Here is an 18,593-nt window from a genome sequence, read left to right as displayed (position 1 = left end):
CAAGAACTCCACCAAAAGTTTTCTAGACTTAATAACCAAATTCAGTCAAGTAGCTGGTTACAAGGTCAACACACAAAAATCAATAGCTTTCCTCTACATGAATGACAGATTCACTGAGACAGAAATAGGGCAAATAATTCATTTCACAATAGCATCCAAAAAACTGAAATACCTAGGAATCAACCTAATGAAAGAAATCAAAGACCTCTTCTCTGAAAACTATAGCACTCTCAAAAGAGAGATTGAAGATGATATCAGAAAATGGACAGACCTCCCCTGCTCCTGTGTAGGAAGGATTAATATAGTGAAAATGGCCACACTTCCAAAACTGCTATATAGATTTAATCCAATTCCAATTGAGATCCCAGTAGCATACTTCATTTACCTTGAGACAACAATCCAAAAATTCATTTGGAACAAGAAGAGACCCAGAATAGCAAAAGCACTTCTAGGTTACAGAGACATGGCAGGAGGTATCACAATCCCCAACCTGCAACTATACTACAAAGCTACTCTGATAAAAACAGCATGGTACTGGCAAAGAAACAGACCTGAAGACCAGTAGAACAGAGTAGAAGATGCAGAAACAACGCCAGACACACTCAGCCATCTCATCTTTGACAAAGGAGCCAAACACCCTCACTGGAGGAAAGATAGCCTCTTTAATAAATGGTGCTGGAAAAATTGGGTTTCAACTTGGCAAAGATTAAAATAAGACCTATATCTCTCACCATGCACTAAACTAAAATCAAAATGGATGAAAGATCTAAATATTAAAACTGAAATGCTCGACTCACTGGAACAGAGGTTAGGTAGAACTCCTAAAGCCATTGGTTTAGGAAAAGATTTTATGAAAAAAACCTCAGTTGCCTGTGAACTAGCACAAACAATCAACAAGTGGGATCTCTTCTTATTAAAAAGCTTCTGCACAGCAAGGGAAACCACCCGCAGTATGAAGAGACAACCCACAATGTGGGAAAAAATTTTCACCTGCTCTTCCTCAGACAAAGGTCTACTATCTATCCTCTAAAAAAAACTTTACAAAATCAGACCTCCAAAATTTAAAGACCCAATCCAAAATTGGGCATCTGAAATGAACAGACATTTCTCAGTCAAAGAAATAAAAATAGCAAATAAACATATGAAAAAATGTTCAACCTCACTGGTCATTTAAGAGATGAAAATGAAAAGAACTCTGAGATTCCACCTCACCCCAGAAAGAATGGCTGTTATTATGAAATCAACCAGTCACAAATGCTGGTGTGGGTGTGGCAAAAGAGGCACACTGTTCCATTGCTGGTGGGAGTGTAGAGTGGTGCAACCACTGTGGAAATCAGTATGGAGATACCTCAAAGAACTAGGACTGGAAGTCCCACTTGACGCAGCTATTTCCCTGCTGGGAATCTTCCCCCCAAAATTAAAAGAATCATACCACAGTGATATATGTGTACCTATGTTCATAGCAGCACAATTTGTAATAGTTAAAACATGGAAGCAGCCCAATTTCCCATCAAGTGGAGACTGGATAAAGAAAATGTGGTTTTTTAATAAAATGAAGTACTACTCTGCCATAAAAAATGAGAAATTAGAGACATTAATAGCTAAGTGGATGCACATTGAGGCTATAGTCTTAAGTGAAATAAGTAGGACACACATGTAAAAACAGATTAGTTTCTCTAGTGTGAGAAACTGAACGTGTAAATAAGGACTAAAAGGTATAATAGATAATGTAAAATAGGAAGAAAAGGGGCAAGGTGAAGGGGAAGGGGAAGAGGGGGAGAGGAAAGAAAGAAGTTAATGGAATTATTATGAGAAAATGAAAAAAAATGGAAAGAAAATATTTGTAAATGGAGGGGTTGGATGATTTGAAGGGAGGGCAGGGGAATGGGTAAAAAAAAGAACCAACATAATGATCAGTCATGAGCTACAGAAACATTAGATTAAACAATGATGAGTAACTTTTTAAATAATAGAATGTGGTTGACAGTATCTAAACTTCACTGATAAATGTAAATATCATTTAAATCAATCAAACATTAAATTACTACTGATGTGATATAACAGGAAGTACAAAATAAAATCTATCTAGTAATCTAATTAAAAAATTGATCCACGGGGCCGGGGATTTAGCTCAGTGGTTTCATCACCTGCTGCATAAGTGCAAGGACCCGAGTTCAATCCCCGGTACCAAAAAAAAAAAAAAAAAATTGAACCTAAACTTTATTAATACTCTAGATATAACTTTACTGAAGCAGAAACAGATGAATATGTTAACTAATAGCATAAGGTAAAACCAGCCAAATTCAAAATGTAAGACTGCTAAGGAACAAATGATCTATTTTCTTTAAAAATAAATAATTAATTAAATGGTATAAATGAAGATCCTCTTTAAAATTAAGAGATTTGAGACACAGTAACCAAGGGCAATTTATGGACTTTGGTGGAGAAGACCCAATTTAAAAAAGAAGAACAAACATTTTTTAAACAATTGGAATTAAATATTGAATTAAGTTATATGAAAGAATTATGCATTTTAATCAGGATTTTGCTTTAAGTAGGTTTATAAATATATTAGGAATACTTCCTGATTTATTTATATATTAAAAATAAGATTTCTAGAATTTATTTAAAATACCATATCAAAAAAGGGAAAATAGATGAAACAAGAATATTGTTTAAAATTAAGTTTGGTAGTTTGGTATATATGACAGTGTGTGTTTATGAGCTTCTCTATTTCTGTGTGTATTTAAAACTTTTCATGGTAAAACCTTTTGAACAGATCATAAGTCTTTATATTCAATCACTTGTTTATCAAATTGAGTAACTACAATGAGCAGAACAAAATAAGTAAACATGATCCTTTTTCTAAATAAGTTCACAGTCTAACAATGGGGAAAAATAGGAAGTTATGTTGTGATACCAATTTATATGAGATGTTACATTGAAAGGGAAAAGATCTCACACTAGCCCCATCTTTAAGAGTTGACCTGTCTATAAGAGTTGATTCAATGGAGACTAAAAGGCATTCTGAGTGACATTAATAATGTCACAGTTATATAGCATTTATTGTTTCCAGCACAGTTCTAATCACTTCACAAATGAACTCATTACATCCTCAAACTAAACCAGAAAGAAAGCATTTCTCTTGTATGTATCCCCATTTTACAGCTAAATCAACCGAGTAATACAAATGTTAGGTAAGGTGACCAAGATCACATATTTATAAGTGACAATGCTAGCCATCAAACCAAGTCAACTAGCCAGAGTCCCTCTTTAGTAGACAGTCATGTGTACAGAGGCAAAGAGGTATTATATATGACTGAATATTACAAAACTGTGTTGCGACAATATATAGGGTAAGATAGAAAATCAAGAGATTACAACAGGAAATGAGAGAAGATGGATGAGTAATCAGAAGGCAAACTATGAAGAGCCTCACATACCAAATAAAGGAGTTCACACCATTTCAGGGATAAGAAAATGCAAACCAACAAAGGGCTTTGAATAATGGAGTGATGTGTATTGATTAATTCAGTAGAAAAATAACTTAGGCAGTGGTAAACAGAATGGACAAGAGGGGATCAATGTAGGAGGCAGAGAATTGAGTTAAGAAGCAAGTGTATTGATCGAAGAAACAGATGTGAGGATCAGACTTATGGCACTATAGAGAAATATGGGTGGAAGAAAACGGGGTCAGAGGAGGCTTGAGAGTAAGAAGCCCCAGAATTTAGAGAAGTATCTTTATGGGGATTGGGAACTCAGGAAAGGGAGTGTTTGGTAATGAAGAGAATGAGTTCACTTTTGAGTAGATGAGTCTATGGACACTAACAATCATGTAACAGTCCCGAATTCCAGAGGAATCAATTTACTAGTATTTAAAGTCATAGAAATAGATGGAAGTAATTCAAGAACACCATGTAGAATAATACATAAAAATAAAAGAGCAAAAGTTCAATGGTTTTCCAGTCTTTATTTATTCAAATTCCACCTTCAGTACTTTTCTATTAGAGTGTACTATCATGTTAGTGTACTATTGTTTATCTAACAATTTACTACAAAGTCACATATTTTGTACTTTATTTAAAAACAAAATTTGTATATCACTAAAAAACTATAACAAATAGTAAGTGACTATAAAAATAAATACAATTTTAAATGTTTGTATTTTAATCTGATGCATTACCTATGAAGCTTTAGTGCCTATGTCAGCTCCTAAGAGCTGTTCTTCCTTTGTTAAGGGATTTCTCTAGAAACACTACAAACTATAATAATATGACAAACTTGCCATTATCTAAAGTGATAAGAATTTAAAATAATTTAAAAGGAATTACATTTGAATTTTTTACTATATGATTGGATATTAATTAACACCCTGCCTGTAAACCACCTAAAGTCACTTCCTATGCTACCTTAGGAGTAGTTTTAGTTACTTTTCTTATTGCTGAGACAAAATACTTGACACCCAAAGTTAAAGAAGGAAAAGTTTATTCAGCTCACAGTTTGTAGAGATTTCAGTTCATAGTTGGCTGGCTTCAAGGCAGGGTGGCATCATAGAGGAGAAACAGTTCATGGCAGGCAGAAGGCAGCAAGCAGCAAGCTACCAGTGAAAAACAATGACTCTCTTTCTGTCCCTTGTATCTTATCCAGGCTACCTACCCTTACAGTGGGTAGCACTCACACTCTGGGGGGAGGGCACAACCTTAATACTAGCATTGCAACATGAATCAATACCAGCATCACATCCTTGGTCCCAGAAGCACACACTAGAGATCCAGCCACCTCCCAAAAGCCCAACCTATGACTGCATGAGACTTTGAGGGGATAACTAGACACAAGCCATAACAGGAGTATGGCCCACAATTTGGGGAAATGCTGCTCAGTGAGAGAAACAAAGGAAGTAGGCCTACATATGTTAGGTAAAAGAGGAGAATTAAATCAGCAAACAGAATAAAAAGGGTCAAAATATATATACAGTGATACAGATAGGTTAGCTCTGGCCATTTACAGAGGTACATTCAGGATGATTCTCAAGAATCCAGAAGATAACAAAAGAAAGAAATAATGACTTACTTGCCCATGAGCTATAAATAGTGAAAGAAACTAAATGAAGCTAAAAGATTTCACAGTTGCTGGCCAACTTGAGTAGTTTGAATCTAGGTGTAGCATTAACTCTCTTCCAGAATTTCTTCTTCTCGTCTCGGTCCTTGTCCCAAGCCCACCATCCTCTTGCAGTGATTGGTGCTCTACTAATGCAGGGCATGGCACACACATAAAGGTAGACTTTTCACCTCCAGGGAGCACTTGCAGTTGACCACATCCTCCCAAGAAGCACAGTGTCTTTAGCAATCAAGTTTTCATTTTCAGACAAACTCTCATTCATAATGTAGAATTTACTCAGTCAGCATAAGTTGTGGTAATGGAAAGAAAAATAGTATGGAATATAAAATTTAAAATTTCAGGGGTTTAACTTACTATGACTCCATGTTGCTCTGCAAATATTCAAATAAAAAGAGTGAGCCTTAGATCATTATGCAGACTCTGCAATGATGATGCACGCACATGAAAAATGTCAGCAACTTTTACTATACCAAAAAGTGATTGATCATCTTCCATTCCATCAGCTCTGCATGCCTGACTCATTTTAATATGGAGTCAGTAATGAATGTGTGATAAACAAGTAACACTTTGGAGAAAAACTTCTGTTTAACAAATCTAAATGACTTCCTTTGCATTTTTCTAATCTCTGATAAAATGATATTTTTCTACTTTCCCCTTACTGTCAAACCTGTTAGACCTTATGTGTCAGTTGCAAGTCCTAAATATATGCAATCTTTTTTTAAATGTACTCACATAACTGCTTTTGAAATAGACTTGTGCAGAATCTGAACAGAGTTCTAAGTTCAGAGACTCAATAATTTTCATCTTAAACAGACTTCAGTATGTTTAAGCCTCACTCCAATCGAAACATCTTAACGTTAATAACATAAAATGGATGATAAACAGATGTGACTAGAACAACTAGAATTCTGAGAAACATATCTTCCAAATGCCCAAACTCCAATTTAAAACTTTAAAAAAATAAAGAAAACTATTTTCACAAAGACTTAAACATTGTACATAGTCAACAGAGAATACAAAATTTTATTTTATTTTTTTTTATTTATTTATTTTTGGTACCGGGGATCAAACTCAGACCTGGCACTTGCAAGGCAGGCACAGTACCACTGAGCTAAATCCCCAGCCCCAAGAAGTTTTATTCTACCAAACTAAAATATAGGCCCAGAGGAGAGAGAGCACTTGGATTGGAATGAAATATAATGTCTATTCTAGTAATAGAGCAGTTTCTAAAAAGTTGTAGGACTTATACATTCTATGACATTTTTGTAGTCAGTTAAGAGCTATGAGCACAAACTTAATATATTTCCAAGTAATAAAAAAGAATTTACAGAACATGAGAATAATCACTTTCCTAAATAGCTATGGTAGAGGGAAGAAAGAAAAAAAAAAGAGAGAGAGAAAGAAGAAAATTATAAAGTGAGGAAAATAATCTTGAGTCTGGGACTTTGTCATTTGTTTATTCCTCCTTCAACATTGCCTATTCCCTCCTGGTGAACTCTTAATTATCCTCTAAATCAAGCATCATTTAAACTGTGACCCACAGATCAAATCAACCTGCTGTTTGCTGCTGTTTGTAAATAACATTTTTTTGGAATATAGAGACACTGATAAATTTACACAGCAGAGTTAAGTAACTTCCAAAGAAGGCATGCTCTGCAAAGCCTAAAATACCTATCTGGCCCTTTGTAATAGAAGTTTAATAACCCTGCTCTAAAACATTACCCAAATGACATCTCATTCCCTATACAATTTTTTGGACTCTTGCTAGTGTCTTAGTCCAGCATTTTCTCACCAACAAATATGGTATATATTTTCAGGGCACCATCACAGTCCTTTATAAGCTAGAGGGCAAAAGGGTTGTATGTATCTTCTCCCTATGGATGTACACTGAGGATTTGAGATGGCATCAATTTAATGTCACTTGCATCTGACATGAATAAAATGCATAATATTTACTGTTGGTTTTTCCCCTTAAGTGACTGTCAGTCTGAGTTCCAGAGGCATATTGACAGGAGGAGATTTCTTTTTTTTTAATCATTAAGTTTATTGGTACAATTTAGATATACATAATGACCACATTCATGTATAGGAGTTATACCTGTACATAATATATCTTGATTCATATTTTTCCCATTCCCCTCCCTTCCCTTCTACCCCTTTTCCCCTTTTTATTTACAAAAGCTTTATTTCCATTTTTACCTTTCTTTGCAGGAAATTACTTAGGAGTGTTTTTGGGAAATTGCAGCTATGACAGAGTAAGAGCAAGAGAATTGGGTAGAGAAAGAAGGTGAATTACAACCCACTTGCCACAGAGGTCTCAGCCAGTCACATAGGGAGCTCTGGAGGTGAAGGACAGGGGTGGCCTTTTCACTCCTGCAAGAGCAATCACTGGATATGGAGCTTTGAGGAGGGGTAGCACAGAGTTCCGATCTAAACAGAAGCATCTCCTTCCTACTGAGGAGAAGGCAGATGGCAACTCCTGGGAAGGACTCACTTCTGAGGGATAAGCAATCAAGAGTTCAGTGCTAAATGCATTGACTCCAAAGAGCCAGGTGGATGGGGTGCCCAGGGTCATGAAGCTCAGACTCTTGGCAGCAGAAACCACAGAGGCGGGTATGGGCATAATCTACAAATTGGAGATACCAACAGTGATTTCCAATATATACTAAGTATACACAAAGATTCTGGCTGGTTCTAAATCTATGTAATCAGGTCTGCAGGGTCTGTGGCTGTCAGTCAGTCGCAAACTGTCACTTCATTCCCTTAAAATAAAATTAGTGCAGACAAGGAAAATTACCTTTCACAGAACTATGGGAAACAAAAATTGGTAATAGTCTTTTAGACCAAATTGTGAGATCCCTTTAACTCACACAGCCTAAAGCTGATTGGTCTACTTAGAATTAAGAAGCCTAGCAGGGATGATTAAAAAGCATCTACTCTGTAAGCATTCCCAGACTCATCACCATCTGGTCAGATCTTATTATTATACAGTCAAGGAAACTCCTGCTGGAAACACCACAGAGAGAATTCTTCTGAGGCTACCATTTAGCATTTGTAGTGGTAGTGGGGGAATAAGTGTGATGTATGACAAGCGCCATGTGCCAAGCACCCTCACATCATGATTCACACTAGTTACTCTCCTTTCAAGGCCCAAGAGGTAGGGAGATGCATGGTAATATCTAAAGCCCCAGTGATAGACTGGAAAATACATGCTTTAAAAATAAAGGGAAAAAAAGCCTGAATATAGAACAACATGCCTGCTTCTTGCCACATTGGTCAACAAACAGCTTCCTCTCTCCAGCTGCAAACACCTATGTCATTTTTTAAATATTCCAGATGCACGCAAGATTCTGCGGGTGCTGTCAAGAAAAGGGGAAATGTTCTCAGAAATGAAGAAAAGACTCAGAGCAGTCCTGAGGACTTACAGGGTCTTCCTGGAACCGATCTGTCCTGTATCCAGTGCTGGAATTTTGCTGGTGTCAATGGGGCGGAGGGCTTCTGCTGGCAGAGCGTTCAGTGAAAAGGAGAAACATAACTAATGTAGCCCTACTGGAGAACCTTGTGGAAAGACATGTTTGGAGAAAAGAGACAATCAGTGGTTGGGGGTCACACTTTCCAGACAGCCAGGAGAAAATGGATCCATTGTGACTTGTGGACATAGATGGAAAAATATATTTTACATGAGGCATGAAAATAAGCTCCCTACTGGTGTTTGCTACGGGATGCCTTCTGATTTACGAATGGAACTCAGTAAAAGAATGGCTCCGTGTTACCAAGATTATGTGAGAAAATTTGGAGAAAACTTTGCATCATGTCAAGCCAGAATATCTAGTTTCTTCACAGAGGATTTAATTGTGATGGGAGCTCCAGGGTCATCTTATTGGACTGGCTCTCTTTTTGTCTACAATATAACTACAAATAAATACAAAGCCTTCATAGACAACACAATCAAGTAAAATTTGGAAGTTGTTTAGGATACTCAGTAGAAGCTGGTCATTTTCAGAGTCTGCATCCAACAGAAGTAGTTGGAGGAGCCCCTCAGCATGAACAGATTGGTAAAGCCTATATATTCAGCATTGATGCCAAAGAACTAAATATCATATATGAAATGAAAGGTAAAAAGCTGGGCTCCTATTTTGGGGCTTCCATCCGTGCCATGGACCCCAATGCAGATGGCTTCTCAGACCTGCTGGTGGGAACGCCCATGCACAGCACCGTCAGGGAGGAGGGTAGAGTGTTCGTGTTCATCAGCTCCGGTGCAGGAGCAGTCATGAATGAATGGAAACAGCACTCATTGGAAATGACAAATATGCTGCAAGATTTAGGGAATCGGTAGTTCATCTTGGTGACACTGACAATGATGGCTTTGAAGATGTTGCCACTGGAGCTCCACAAGAAGATGAATTGCAAGGCACCATTCACGTTTACAATGGCTGAGTAGATGGCATCTCGTCAGTCTTCTCCCAGAGAATAGGAGGACTTCAAATCAGTGAACCATTAAGTATGTTCAGACAGTCTACATTCAGGACAAATTGATGCAGATAATAATGGATATATAGATGTAGCCATTGGTGCTTTTCTGTCTGAGTCTGCTGTGTTGCCAAGGACAAGACCAGTAGTAATTGTTGAAGCATCTTTAAGCCACCCTGAGTCTGTAAACAGAATGAAATTCGACTGTGTTGAGACTGGAGAGCCCCTGTGTACATGGATCTAAAGCTTTGTTTCTCATATAAAGGCAAAGAGGTCCCGAGTTACATCTTTTTGTTTGATAACATGAGTCTGGATGTGAACAGAAAGGCAGCGTCTCCATCAAGGTTTTACTTTTCCTCTAATGGAACTTCTGATGTCATCACAGGAAGCAAACAAGTATTGAGCAGAAGGGCCAAGTGTAGGACGCATTAAGCATTTATGAGGAAAGATGTGTGGGACATCCTCACCCCAATCCAGATTGAAGTTGCTTACCACCTTGGGCACCATGTCATCAGCAAACACAGTACAGAGGAATTCCCGCCCCTGCAGCCAATCCTTCAGCAGAAGAAAGAAAAAGACATGATTAAAAAAGTGATAAATTTTGCAAGGTTTTGTGCCCATGAAAATTGTTCCTCTGGTTTACAGTTTTCTGGAAAAATTGGATTTTTCAAGCCATATGAAAATAAAACCTATCTTGCTGTGGAGAGTATGAAGACATTGATGTTGAACGTGTCCTTGTTTAATGCGGGAGATGACGCCTATGAAACGACGCTGCACATCAGACTACCCACGGGTCTTTACTTCATTAAGATTTTAGACCTGGAAGAGAAACAAATCAACTGTGAAGTAACAGACAACTCTGGCACAGTTAAACTCCACTGCACCCTTGGTTACATATCTGTAGATCATCTCTCCAGGACAGATGTCAGCTTTCTGCTGGATGTGAGCTCACTCCATAGAGCAGAAGAGGACCTCAGCATCACGGTGCTTGCCTCCTGTGCTAATGAAGGAGAAACGGACAAGCTACAGGACAGCAAAGTGACAGTAGCAATACCTCTAAGATACGAGGTTATGCTAGCGGTTCATGGGCTTGTGAATCCAACTTCATTCATGTATGGATCAAGTGAGGACAATGAACCCGAAACATGCATGACTGAGAAAATGAATTTCACTTTCCATGTTATCAACACGGGCATTAGCATGGCTCCAAATGCTAGTGTGGAAATCATGATACCAAATTCTTTTGTTCCCCGAACTGATAAATTCTTCAACGTTTTGGATGTCCAGATGACTACTGGATAATGCAAGTTTGAAAATTATCCAAAAGAATGCACAACAGAGCAGCAGAGGTATGCCGTGGTGACTTTGAAAGGCATCCTCACATTCTTGTCAAAGACCGATAGGAGGGTACTGTATTGCATGAAAGCGGACCCGTACTGCTTAAGTTTCTTATGCAATTTTGGGAAAATGGAAAGTGGAAAAGAAGCCAGCGTTCACATTCAGTTAGAAGGCTGGCCATCCATTCTTGAAATGGATGTCACATCCGCACTCAAGTTTGAAATAAGAGCAACAGCTTTTCCAGAGCCACATCCCAGAGTTATCGAACTCAACAAGGATGAGTATGCAGCACATGTTCTACTGGAAGGATTACATCATCAAAAACCCAAACATCATTTCACCATAGTGATTATTTCAAGTAGCTTGCTACTTGGATTTGTTGTGCTATTTTTGATTTCATGTGTTATGCAGAAGGCTGACTTCTTTAAAAGACAATACAAATCTATCCTACAAGAAGAAAATAGAGATAGTTGGAGTTATGTCAACAGCAAAAGCAATGATAACGATGATTGAAGACTTCTTTCATACTGAGAGAACTGAAAACAGACTCAGGTTAGACTAAAAACACTGTTTACGGGAAAACAAATTTTTCTCAGACTTTTTGTGTATTTCTTTGTGTTATTGGGGTAAAAATTCAAGACATGACTGTTCTTCCAAAGAAAATAACTGCAAAGCTGTAATAATACAGCCAAAGATGCTCTTGCAAGTAATAAATGAGTAGAGGAACACTACAGCCTTCAACTTACCCAAGGGAAAAAAAAAAAAATATATATATATATGCGCCAGATGCTTCCCTGCATGCAAGACTTTCTAACGAATTTTTCAAATTAAGCACAACCCTGAAACTTGGCTGCTCTCTCAATCTGCTTTGACGGGTATCAGCAGTTCTGATATCTACATTATTTTACTCACTCTAGGTCTGGGATATTCACAGAACAAAGATACAAAAAAAAAGCTAACGAGAGTTAAGAAGGAGAAAGCATGGTTAGCCAGGGTGCCAACTCCGGTGAGCTCACTTGGAGGAAGAGAAGATGTGTTGTGCTAAGACTCTTGGTTAAAAACATGAAATAAGAATAAGACTTACCAAGAAATCCCAACCGCAACTCAGAAAAGCTTTGAAATCTCAACATTCTATACTAGTAACAAATGGGACACATCAATTACACAGGCATCAATTACATTAATGAGACTAGAGTGTTAAGAAAGTAGGATAAACGAAAGAGCCTTCCTGGGCTCTTCCAATCACAGGAGATTTTATCTAAGACATTTCAGAAACTACAAATAAGATGAAGTGAAACAAGTTAACTTGGTAATTCTTAGGCATTCATTAACAGTTATTAATAGTAGTCAGATAATCTTCCTACTGAAAATTATTTGATGGGATCTGAGGGACAGGGGATGGGAAAAAATTCACTTTCTTCCAAAACTTAGCTAGTGATTAAAAGACTTCACCAGTATAGCTATCATCCACAAAGCTGGATGTCTTCAGATATTTAAAATCAAGCCCCTTTACCTGATGAATACTATAATATTTTTTTCTTTATGTTATTCTGCACACCAAGTTTGTCTTGCATGTGACAGCCATGATTTAAAACAAAGATTCTCAATCTGGGGTAATTTTGTCACCATGAGACATTACACTGTCTAGAGACATTTTTGGCTATCACAGTTAGGTTAGGAATGATGTGAATAGCATCTAGTGAGGAGAGGCCAGGAATGCTGCTAACTATCCTACAATGCATAGGTCAGACCCCAATAATAAAGTGAAAATAGTGCCAAGAATAAGAAATTCTGATTTGGGTCTTACTCTGGTTAAGAATATAGGTGCACTGTGGAAAAAAGCACTGCAAATAGCTCAGATTTGAGCTATGTGTACATATGAAGTGTGATAAAAATGTAGAATGAATGTTTAATTTTTAAAAATTATTGCAGTAAAAGATATATTGCCATTAATCCCCTATCCAAATATTCCTCCTCACTTTGAGCACATTTATCCCATCATTCTTGTCACTTTCTGAAGCAGCTCTGGAAGTCCTCTTTTGTGAGTCTTTATGAGGTGTGATAAAAACTACAGTGGATGTTGCTGACAATTGCCATTGCCAGAAACGCATGTTTATAAAAACATTATGATGTATCCTCATTCACTTTATTCATTGAATCTGACACTATATAACTTCAAGCTTTTCCCCAAAGCTAAAAATGGCTATGAAAGGTCAGTGTTTTGAATTGATTCAGGACATTAAGGCAGCCATGATAGTGCAACAAAAGACATGCAAAAGGACTTCCTAAACTGCTTCAGAAAGTGACAACAACTAAGGAATAAGTACAGTGAGACCTCAGTTCACAAACACTTTTGTTTGCAATTTAGTTCAAACAGAAGCATTGGGCAAAATTTTGGTTTTGTTTGCAAACTCTGAGTAGGGTAGCAAACAAGACTGGCCATCTTTCCCACACAAACACAAACATGTCCATTTTTTCCAAAATCGTGGAACCCCCAGAGTATTTATTATTTTAGTATCAAGTTACATAAGGAGATTAAATATACAAATTTTAGATCATCATTATCATATCATCCTGAACATCTTTCTCTTTCTACAACATTCTTTAGTCCTTTCTGGTAAAATCCAACTCCTTATTTTCCTTCCAATACCACTGTTATAACCTCTTCAACTTAATTAAAGAAAAGATTATTAATCATATTGGGGTTGCTGGAGAACTTTGCTCATAATCTCAGTGCCTACTGCCACCTCATTTAGACTCTGATGACACTTATTTAAAAGAAAAGAGGCTGGCGGAGATTCTACAATCAGAAATAAAGACTCTCAGCCTATTTTAGCCTGAAGGAGCACTATTCAAGTGTGAAGACAATGAAAGCCTTAAAAGGTTAATATGATATTCAAATTGCAAATGTTCAGTATTATCAAGTTACTTACTCTTTACAGATAAAAGACAAGAAACAAAATGCAGTACAGCTTATCTGGGACCTTACTTTGTGTTTATTATTGGGTAATAAAAATATCTCTAAAGAAAGAAATTACATATTTTTAATTTGTATGAGATCTGCAAGCATATGCCTCCAAGTCAAAATTAATACTGAAGTGCAGAGACCTGAATACACTCATACTTTGAATGTTTCTGCTGTCCCAACATGAAATCAGAGCACAAAAACATGAAAGTCACACCACCGTGAATTCTACTTTGACTGCAACGTACCAACTATTTGGGGGCAAGATACTCTTTACCTGGACCCACAGAAACAGCTATGGATATATTTGTTTGCAGTAATGAGGTATTTATAGACTCACTGCATATTGCAGTAATACTCTAGCCACCTGAAGAAAGGACATGCATATTAAAGAGGAAAAAAATAGAACAGAACATATTTTGATATAAATAACTGTGCCTTGGTACCATTACCAAGGGCCATGTAGCTTTCTGGCCTGGGTTTAAGATGGCAGCGGGGGCCATCCACTCCTGGCAGAAGAATAAATCTTCAAAATATTCAGACGGTTCACTTCCTGTTTTCAGTATGTGCAATAAGGGATAAGGTTTTCCTCCCTGAACCCCCAGGTACACTTGAGCTGCCAGCAACTCAAAGTAATGTGTGGCCTTACCCCACAAATGCCCTACTCTCTGTACCCTGGGCAAGCATTTATCAAGGTATGAATTATTTACAGTGGTCTCCAGTGTCTCTGGAAAGTTAGTGTATATCTTCATAAAGAAAAACAAACGAAAGCCTAGAAAAAACATAGAAAAGAGGGGCCAAGTGAAAATATATTTTAAATATCAAGAGTTGTCCTGATTAAAAGCTTATACATAAATGCATTCTTGGAAATCCCAAATGAAACATGGAATTCTAATTACTCAGTTCTCTATTTTTTCCTTGACACTTTAAACTCTAAGGACATGAACAGCAATGTTCAAATGTAAGCATTGAAAATAAGCAATGGGTTTAGACTTTATGATTCTAACATGTCTTCACTGAGTGATACTGCACACCTAAGGAATACATAATTAGATATTACTCTGTATTGATTCTATCTTCTAAAGACTTTTGAGAATATCAAAAACTTTTAGAGACCAAGGATGGAGCAACTGTAACTCTTCAATGAAGATCAAATGTAAAACAGCGTTGCAGTGATGCCCACACTGGTTTACGAGAAGAAGTAAGGAACAAATTATCTCAATTTGAATCAATGATCAGATTGCTTCCCCAGGCAAGTAACAAATACCAGTCATTTTAAGCTGGGGTAATAAAGTTATTCCATTTCCTGGTATAAAGAGAAATGGGAAGTTGCATTTCCAGAATTGCTCAATAACACAGTCATCCCAAGCTTCTGGGTCTTCCAGGCATCTGCCTAGCTTCCTCCTCATAGCCTCATGTGATGAATCTCATAGAAAGCTGAGATGTTTCTGGATGAACCCCCTGAGGGGCACAGGGGTATGAAAAGGTGCTTCTCAGTAGAACCTCCAAAACATGCAGAGAGAAAAGAGCAGGATATCATCTTCCCTTCATACAGCTCTCTTATCAAGGAGAAAACTATTTTCCCAAGGTTTCCCAGTAGATTCCCAATACTTCTCATCTGTTAAAACTAAATCACATCCTCACACTCAGATCAGTCACTAGCTAAGGGATGAGTACTACACTGGGTTAGACAAAAAGTTTCATCCTGAGGCTGCATAATTGAGAACTGAATAAAATCAAGAGTATTATTGGCAAAGAAGAAGGCAAAATTTTTGAAGGCAAAAAAAAAAAAATGTCCACCGAAACTATGCTTTTTATACTCAAGATCAATATATTTATCTCTACTGGACTTTTTAAAAAGTAATTCTCTTTCTTGCCAAAGCAACACAGAGTTTCAGCTTTACAAATGTGAGTAGTGGCTCTCTGGCTGACCTCGATGCTGGCCCAATAAAATACCAAGAGATAGGTGCTTGTGCACTTTCCGAAGTACTTAGATCCCCAGTTATGAGTCTCTGTAGATGACTATCAGCACTGTGAACTTCTCCAAAAGGGAATAAATCTTTGTTTCAGTCTCTAAACACAGAGTTATAGTGGAACGCACAGCTAAATAGAGCACATGCATATTACTGGCTCCCTCTTCTTTTTCCAGCTCTAGGCATAATTCGATGAAATAATCTGATCAAAAAGCATCAAAGATGAAGCTAACTGCAGTGAAAAATTTCTGTGCTGGCATACGAAACACTGACTGTGTTTAACTAGAATAACCAGTTTAGATTATATCAAAGAACTAATAAACATCATCTCCCTGAACTTAAAACCAATGGAGAAATAACTCAGCCTAAGATTTAAACAATTTACTCTACCCTTTGTTACTTTGATTCTTTCTTATTTCAACTTGATTTGGATGCTCCCCTAGAAATAGTATTACAGGAATACTGGGTTATTTCCAGGAGGCTCACAGTTATAAATCTGAATTTCTAAGCACAGTCCTGATCTTTCTATATTGTGAGCTAATTCATTCACAGACAGTAACTGAACCCCAACCACTTTAGGTGGCTGCAGGAAGAGACAAATGAGAGCTCTTCACAGCCTATGGGGAATGCAGAGATGTCAACAATTACAAGGTGATGTTCAAGAAGTAATCTGGGAAAATGTAGCAAATGAAGTAGTGATGAGGTACCCAGTACTCCTGGTGGGTTGTGGAGGCAGAATGGGTTCCCATCCAGCTTGAGCCATTTACTAGCTGTGTGTTTGTATATATATTCTCTCTCTAAAATACACACACAAAAAGGTGACATTGCTACCAGGGACAAATGAAGAATTAAGGGTAATGAAAACTACAGAGTGCCTGACACAATGCCCCCATGCAGAGAAGATGGGTAAATATTCTTTCCTTCCCTCTGGTTCTTCTATTTTTTTCCTAGGAGGAGGGATCAAGTGTAGATTGTTCTGGAGCTCAGCTACCAGAGACCAATGCTTAAAAATTCCTCAAGCAAATTCTGAGTCCAGAAAGAAGAGTTGGGAGAGATGCATAGCCTATTTTCATTTTTCTGTTATGATTACTTGTATGATTTACTGCTTTTAACAATTTTATTGAGGAATTATTACATACAAAGAACTCAATCATACATATTTTAATATGCATATTTGATGAATATGGACATATACACACACCCATGATACCATCACCACAATCAAAGTAATGGAAATGCCTACCACCCTCCAGTATCCTTGCATGCTTTTATTTCCTTTTTGTTTGGGGGAGGAATTGTTTGTTATAAAAACACTTAATAGGAGATTTATCCTCTTTTGCAAATTTAGCACAAAGACAGATCTGTTAATTACATGCACTATGTTATTCAGAAGATCTCTGAAACTTAGTCACATAGTGTAACTGAAATTTTACTCCCAGCAACTCCCCATTTACTGTCCCCCCTATTCCTGGCCAATTGTTATTATGCTGTCCGCTTCTATGACTTTAACTATTTTTGATGTAAGTGAAATTGTGCAGTATTTATCTTTCTGAGACTGGCCTATTTCACTTAGTATAATGTCCTTCAGATTCAACCATGTGGTTGCAATGTCAGAATCTTTTTTGTAAAGCTGAGTATATCCCATTGCATATATCACCACATTTTATTTATTCTATTCATCCACTGATGAACTCTTAAGTTGTTTATCTTAGCCATTATTAATAATGCTCTAGTGAACACTGGAATATAGATCTCTTTTTCAGATCCTGACCTCAGTCTTTTGGATATATATATATATATATATATATATATATATATATATATATATATATATATGATCTCCAGAAGAAGGGTCACTGGATCATATGACAGTTATATTTTTAATTTTTTTGAGGAAACTCCATACTGTTTTCTATAGATACTATGCCATTTTACATTCCCATCAATAGTGTACGAATGTTAAAATTTTTCCACATTTCTACCAATATTTCTCATTTATTTATTTATTTTGATTTTAGGGGAACAGAGTCTCATTATATAGTACAAACTGGCCTTAAATTCACTATGTAGCCCAAGGTAGCCTCAAAATTGTGGCAATCCTCCTATCTAAGCCTCCCAAATACTGGGATTAAAGGTATGTGCCATCAAACTTGGCTATTTTTATTTTTACAACCACCTTCCTGATAGGTGGGAGGTAGAAGTCATAGTTTATTATAGTTTTAATTTGCATTTTCCTGATGATTAGTGATTTTGAAATAGCTTTTCATTTACATACTTCTTGGCCACTTGTATGTTTTCTTTGGAGAAGTGTCTGTTCAAATCCTTTGTCCATTTTTTTAATCAGTTATTTGGAACTTTGATCTTGAGTTGTAGGAGTATATTTTGGAAATTAACCATGATTTGTAAATATTTTCTCCTATCCTGTAGGTTGTGTTTTCACTGTGTTATTTCCTTTGTTCTGTAGAATTGATTTAGTTTGATGCAATCCTACATATGTGTCATCATTTTTGTTGCTATGCTGTTCCTGTCATATCCAAGAAATCATTGCATGGACCAATGCCATCAAGACACTTCTTCCCTGTTTGCAGTTTCAGTAATCTCACATTGAAGTCTTTAATTCACTTGAAGTTAATTTTTGAATATGAGGTAAAGTTGAGTTCAATTTTATGAGGTTTTTTGTTTTTTGGTTTGTGTAGTTTTATGGAGGAAAGGGGATGTAGGTATCTAGT

The 18,593-nt window shown here is 36.9% G+C and overlaps 1 pseudogene; it reads left to right on the top strand.

Moving 5' to 3' along the window:
- Positions 1-8,657: 8,657 nt before the first annotated feature.
- On the top strand, positions 8,658-11,439 carry LOC101700369 (integrin alpha-4 pseudogene; annotated as a pseudogene).
- The last annotated feature ends 7,154 nt before the right edge of the window (positions 11,440-18,593 follow it).

This window comes from Heterocephalus glaber, unplaced genomic scaffold (assembly GCF_053883595.1).
Source record: "Heterocephalus glaber isolate CG9 unplaced genomic scaffold, H.glaber_assembly_v1.0 deba00000546, whole genome shotgun sequence".
Classification (NCBI taxonomy): Eukaryota; Metazoa; Chordata; class Mammalia; order Rodentia; family Bathyergidae; genus Heterocephalus; species Heterocephalus glaber.
This window is presented reverse-complemented; position numbering and strand designations above follow the sequence as displayed.